This window comes from Python bivittatus, unplaced genomic scaffold (genome assembly GCF_059951505.1).
Source record: "Python bivittatus isolate LINGU-HERP-01145 unplaced genomic scaffold, Pbiv_v1 ctg000100_np1212, whole genome shotgun sequence".
NCBI classification, from domain to species: domain Eukaryota; kingdom Metazoa; phylum Chordata; class Lepidosauria; order Squamata; family Pythonidae; genus Python; species Python bivittatus.
The window spans coordinates 6,967,938-6,974,213 of record NW_028277038.1 but is presented as its reverse complement, the minus strand read 5'-3'; the positions used below and the strand labels follow the sequence as shown (position 1 = coordinate 6,974,213).

Genomic DNA, 6,276 nt, shown 5'->3' with positions numbered 1-6,276 from the left:
AGATTTGGGGGGTGGGGTTGTTTTGTTTTACAAAAGTAAATGAAAATCTAGGAAGAATGCGGGGCCCTTCAGCCCTGATGAACCGCGGTCCGGCCCGGCTGATGAACCGTGGTCCAATCTCTCATTGAAGGCCTTCCAAAATAATGTCTCTGGTGGCAGTTTGAAAAATTGTAGTTACTTTATTGCCGGTAATTGTTCTATCCCCCCCCCCTCCACCGCTTGCTTTCTTCTTCTTTTTTTGCTGATCTGTTTTATTTTCATTTTAGAAATGCTTTTGGTTGATTTGTCCCCAAGATTGGCGGTGGTGATTTGTTTTCAAAATGTCAGCAACTTTGGGCACTTTTTAAGAAAACAGGACCTGAAACGCTTTGGGAAAGCCAGCCGAAACAAACCCCTGTACCTTAAAAGAACACGTTCCCGGCTGATCATCCTGGTTAGCCCGCCGGGCAGCCATGCTCCCTTTCGAGATACCGCATTCCTTTCCCCCTCGGGAGCGGATTCTCCTAAAATTCTCTATTAGATGCTCCCCGCCTGTTTTGGCCACGAACAAAGGCGAGCGCACGCGGGGTCTTTCTTCTCCAGATGTGATCCCACGCTCAGCCCGGCCTTCTCCAGCCAGCCCCGGTCGAGCCAGCCCATCTGGAGGGCATCAAGTTGGGGGAAGCTGGGCCCACCAAGCCATGCTACGGAACTTGGCAGGCCCCCCGGGACACCGCACACGTCTTTTCCCCTTGGATCCCCTTGGCAGGGCTGGGGGCTGACCTCATTTCCAGGGCTCTCTTTCCAGCCGGGGCTTTCGAGCTGGGATTGCTCAACCCGCCAAGCCCGGCCAGAGCGAGACAGATGCGCGACCCGCTCCAAACTCCGCGCCAAAGTTAGGGGGGAGGATCGGCGGACGGCTCCGGCCCCGCTCCGAAGGCGCCCGCCGAAGAAGTCGGGATTTACGTCCAGGGAGGAGGAGGAGGAGCGAGCGCCGCGTTGGAGCTTCGAGGGCGGCCCCCGAGGTCTTCCCACCGCCTGGGTCCACCCCCGGGTCTCGGCTGGGCGGCCGGCCGCAGAGCCCCCGGGCGGGCCGATCGGCCGGGTGCGATGGGAGCTGTAGTCCAATTCCTCCGCGGGACGCCAGCTCTTCGTAAAGGTCCGCCGCAACGGCGTCTCCGCGCCAGAGAGTCGCGCTCCGGGACTCTTCCTCCCGCGGAGCCCGGGATCGCGCGGTGCCGGCCTGCGTGCCATCCTGGGCTCCGTCCCGCGCGCCGGCCTTTCCGCCGCCCCCCCGGCCGCTGCTCTTCCCCAGCGCCCCCCCAGCAAGAGCCCCCCCCCGCTGTCCGTCCGGTTCCGCCAGCGCGCGCGGCCAACCCGGCGCCCCGGAGCAGCGCGCCGCGCGCATCCCTCCGCCAGCAGGCGCAACGCCGGGCGCAGCGACCGCGCGCGCGCCCCTCTCCGGCCCCCACTCCGGGAGGGGGCGCGCAGCCAAGCGGCGTTGCCAGACAGGAGAAAGGGGGGGAAAGAGAAGCTGTCAGGAGAAGCCTCCAATTAGCGCGCCCCCCGCCGCGCGCCCCCTTCCCTCTTTCCCCCTTTTTCCCCTCCTTCGCACGCCCCGCGAGCGCCTTTGCCGGGGAGGGGGCGTGGTCGGCGCCCGGCAGCGCGTGCGACGGGGTGCGCGCGCGCAAGCAGGCATGCCTGCCCGCCTGCGTGCACGGGCTGCCCTCGCGCGTGTGCAAGCGGGCTGCCCCTCCGCGGAAAGCGGGTCGCGGCCCTCGCCCCGGCCGGCGCAGCGCCCGGGAGCCCCCGCCCCGCAGCCGCGGGCCCGCCCGGGGCCCGACCCGGCGCTGGCCCCGCGGGAGGCCGGCCGGCTGGCTGAGCGGCCGCCCCTCCCCTCCCGCCCCGGCCCCCTCCCGCCCGCCTGCCCACCCCTCCCCTCCCTCTCCCCCTCCCTCCCCTCTCCCCCTTTGGCTCCTATTCAAATATGGGTCAGGGGTGAGCGCGGCTCCCGACGTCACGAGCCTGCAAGATGGCGCTGGGCGGACGGCTGTGAGGGGAGACGCGCGGCGCGGAACCGGCGGGGGACGCGGGCGGGGGGCGTGCGACCGCCGGGGGCGAGCCGGCCGGGCCGGAGCATGCCTCTGCAGAGGTAAGGCCCCGCGCGCGCCCTGCCCCGGCCCCGGGCCCCCGGGCCGGCGGGCGGGCGGGTGGGGGGCGTGTGTGTACGTGGGGATGCGCGCACGCGGGTCTGCGCAACAGGCCGGGCGGGCGGCCCCGGGCGGCGCGGCGGGCGGCGCTGGGTGCGAGTCCTGCGCCGCGCCGCCGCCCCCTGTCCGGAGCGCCACACAAAGGAACCGGGCAGCGACGGGCGGCTCGCCTTGCGGGCTCCGCGCCGCCGCTCGGGCATCCCCGCCGGTGCCCGCGCTGGGGAGGGGAGAGGGGGGCTCCCTCCCCGCGCCCCCAGTGGGCCGCCCCGCCTGCAGAACTTGGGGCGCGCGGGCGGACCCGCCGCCTGCCCTTTGTGTGCGCGCGGGGGGCGCTGCGCGGGTTTCTGCGCGGCCCCCGGCTCAGCCCAGGGCCCCGGTGGGGGGGAGGAGAGGGGCGGGCGAACCCTGGGCTGGGGCTGCCTCTGCGGGAGGGGGAGCGGCCCCCTGCGACACGCTCCCTTGGCGCCCCCGCCGCCCCCCCGGCCGTTGCGAGCCGGGTCCGTCCTGGACGTGGGGAGGCGGGTGCGTGTCGCGGGGTGGGCGCGCGCGCGCGCGAGTGTGTTTGCACGCCGAGAAGGGGGCTGCTGCCCGGGGGAAGCGCAGCAGCGGTGGGGTCTGGCGGGGGCTGGAAGGAAGAAAAGGAACGGAAAGAGAGGAGGAGGACTGCAGGAGGGGAGGGAGGGGAAAGCCGGGAGGGTCCCTTCTCCTCCTCCTCCTCCTCCTCCCTTCCCCGGTGGGGCGAGTTTCATCCTGGTGGGCTGAAAGGTGACCCGTGCCCACGACCTTTCTCCCCTCCTCCTGGGCCGGGGACCCCCGGCTTTCCCTCCCTACGTGCTAGGGTTGAACTTTGCCACATCGCTTCTTCCTTCTCTCTCCCCCCCAAGGTCTGGGGTCTTTTATTGTTGCTCCCTGACTCAAAGGGACTAGAAACCTGGGCTCTGGGTGTCAAGCCTGCAGCTGTCCCGCCTTGGCCCCCTCGCCCGCCCCTTCTCCAGGGATGGGTGAGGAAGAGCTGTGGGATGGCCCGGGGGTCTTTAAAATAGACATCTGCATTCTCTTTTGCTTTTGTCTCCAACCGTTTCCAAACAGGAAATCTCTCACTCCAAGGAGGGAAGGCTGAACTTCATAATTTTTTTTTTAATATTTCTTTTTTTTTAAATTCAAGTTTGGCATTGGAAAGCAGGCAGGGCTATAGTCGTGGATGGTTGGGTCTGCATATGCGTTTTTCCAAGTCGCTCTTGATCGTGGGCCAATTTTTCCTTTTTCTGCATCAGAGGCGATGTTGTTTCTTTCTTTTTTTACATGAGAAAAGGTGCGGTGGGGTCTCTAAGAAATAGGATCATATTTACAAGAGAAAACTGCCCCATTAGGGATTTCTTTGGGTAAAGAAGACTTTGGGGCAGAATTCTGTTTCCAGAGAGCCTTCGATTCAATTTGGAAAAAAAGCGCGGGGGGGCTAACTTTTCAAACTTCTTCCAGGTGAAAGTTGGGGATGTAAGAAATGGCAGTTCACCAATCCTGCAGTGAGTTTCCCCTTTTATCTTCTTAACCAGCTGCCACTTTCTCGTTCAGTCAGTTTACCAAGTGCCTTCCGAAAAGGGAGGGCGGGTAACTTTCCATTTAAAATTTTAAGGACGGCTATTTTCTTTAAGCTTCCAAAAATTTGCTTGCTAGGCGAGAAGGGGAAATGTCATAATGTTAACAAAAACCCTGAGCTGTCTTTGCTCGGCGCTTGCGTTCCCTAGCGTTCTCTCTTGCCCCTCGAAAGGAGGGTCTATTTTTCTGTATCATAAAACCCCCTGGCTAAAAATGTTCTGCTTGTGATCGATGTGTCTTGTTTTCAACATGGGGGGGGGGGAAGAAAGAAGGAGGGGGGAAAGCAGAGGGCCCTTCCATAACTCGGTCAAAATGCATTTTTTAAATAGTTAAAGGCTAATTTGTTAGAGTGTATGGATATTTTGCATGGCTAATACTATATTAAGAAGAAGAGGAGATCTTCTGGACAGGAGGAAGGATCTGTGTGGCTTTTATGGCAGGAGATATAAGTGGGTCGAGTGTTTGCATCAGTTGCCGTAAAGGAAAAACTGCCTGCTTTTGACAGTTGTCAGTTACTTGCATTACTTAATCCTGCTGGAAGCAATTAATTGCAGGGGTGCCAAGCAGGGGTTAAACTATTTCAAACCATGTTGGCTTGTGACCCAGGACTACAATCTAGCTTTTGGACTGTATAAACCAGGATAGCTCCCAAATGCCTAAAAGGAGCGAAAAAGGGGAGAGCAGAAGTTGTCATCTTCTCAGCCAGCTTCACCTCAGCCAGAGGCGTTGGAACTAAATGTGCCGAATTTTCCTTCCTTCCTTCCTTCCTTCCTTCCTTCCTTCCTTCCTTCCTTCCTTCCTTCCTTCCCTCCCTCCCTCCCTCCCTCCCTCCCTCCCTCCCTCCCTCCCTCTCTCTCTCTCTTTCTTTCTTTCTTTCTTTCTTTCTTTCTTTCTTTCTTTCTTTCTTTCTTTCTTTCTTTCTTAAGGAAAACAAAATAGCTTGCTAAGGAGAGCTGGAGAATAAATTCCAACTCAACCCTTCTGCATCTTTTAGGTTTTTGATGGGCTCCAGGGTGTTGCTGTGTTGTAAGATGGGCATCTCCAAGATATTTGTGGTTGGTTTGCATGGGACTACTCCTTAAAACATGGACCTGTTTCTTTAAAAAGTAAATCTGGGAAGACACCTTCCGAGTACCAACATTCTTGTGTCAACCAGGTGTTCAGAAATCGTTGTTTTTGTACTTTGGGGAGAAGTTGGGACTTACGTGGGAAGGTTGCACCTTCAATGGAATAATGGCAGGTCAGCTTTTCTTTAAGATGTCCTCCTTTCTCCAGGACACGTCTTGCATCTTCCGAGAAATTTGCACCGTGTATATATATTTTTTCTTTAAGAACTGGGAACATGGAATCCGCTTGCTTAATGTCCTGGAATATTTTTTTTGCAATTTTTTTCCCCTTGGCGAGCGTGGGGACTGGCTGAAACGTTTTAATATCTTAAAAGGGCTCATTTGAAGATGTGCACATGTAAACAGTGTTTAACTTGATTGGGGTGGGTGTGTCCTCCCAGAGAGAAGAGTAAGACGTGAAGAAACCGTGTGGGAGACTTCATGCAGATGGCTGTGCTGAATTACTTGGGTTGAAGCACACCCTGGCAAGGTGCTGGCCACATGGATGTGCTTGGGTCATGAGTTGTCCAGCGGCCCCAAGTAGGTCAGCAGGAGAAGGGTTGCGATAAGGCATTCTCGAGCTCTGGAGATTACGGCTGGATTGTTTGCTTCCACCCTCATGGGTTTACTTCCCGCTCTGGTTTCCTGGATTCTCTTAAAGGGTTGACGAGAAAATGGTGTGGAAAACAGCTTGGCCGTGAGGTGAGACGTGTACGCTTCAAGTGCATTCCTTCTTGGTTGTGGGGTATCTTTTCAAGGCAAAGAAAAGTAGCTTGTGATTTTGGAGTTTTAAAGACAGCCCACCTACCTGCTTTCTTGTAGTCCTCTCCCTTTCTCCTCCACCGCCACCACTGCTACTTCTCTTCCTCCTCCTTGTTCTCCTTCTCTTCCACCACTGCTGTGACTTCTCTTCTTCCTCATTCTCCTTCTCTTCTACCACCACTACTTCTCTTCCTCCTCCTCCTCCTTGTTCTCCGTCTCTTCCACCACCACCACCACTACTTTTTTCCTCCTTTCTTTTCCTTCTCCTTTTCCTTCTCCACCACCACCACTGCTTTTCCTCTTCCTCCTTCTGTTCCTCCATAACCACCACTGCTACTATTACTACTTCTTTCCTCCTCTTCCGCCTCCTCCCCCCCTTCTTCAAAGCAGCCCTTTGGGGGTTTGCCCCAAGTGAAACCTTGTGCCTCCAAGAATGGCTTAGTTTCAACAACTCCACAGCAGATGTTGCCTTGCAAAGGTTCAGGGCGGGCGGGTTGCCGGAGAGGCAGAAATGAATTGCATTTGCGATTCGGCCATTATGTGGGCTGTGACAGCCTAAGCTCACTGGGGTCTGGAGAAGTGGGGGGAAGGGCTGGGCAGAGAGGGAAGGCTTGCATTTCACT

At 58.1% G+C, this 6,276-nt stretch overlaps 1 protein-coding gene across 7 annotated transcripts in view; it reads left to right on the top strand.

Annotated features, from left to right (window-relative positions):
- Positions 1 to 246: 246 nt before the first annotated feature.
- The window catches only part of HIC2 (HIC ZBTB transcriptional repressor 2), an 80,935-nt gene continuing 74,905 nt past the window's right edge, over positions 247 to 6,276 (top strand). For 3 of the 7 annotated variants that reach the window (XM_088135377.1, XM_088135374.1, XM_088135371.1), the window contains exon 1: positions 1,732 to 2,131. The gene's annotated coding sequence lies outside the window, so the exon portion shown is untranslated. Of the gene's footprint in view, positions 1,139 to 1,731; positions 2,132 to 4,734; positions 5,594 to 6,276 lie in introns of those variants that run through there. The other 4 variants (XM_088135376.1, XM_088135373.1, XM_025172920.2 and 1 more) reach the window with 2 other exon arrangements.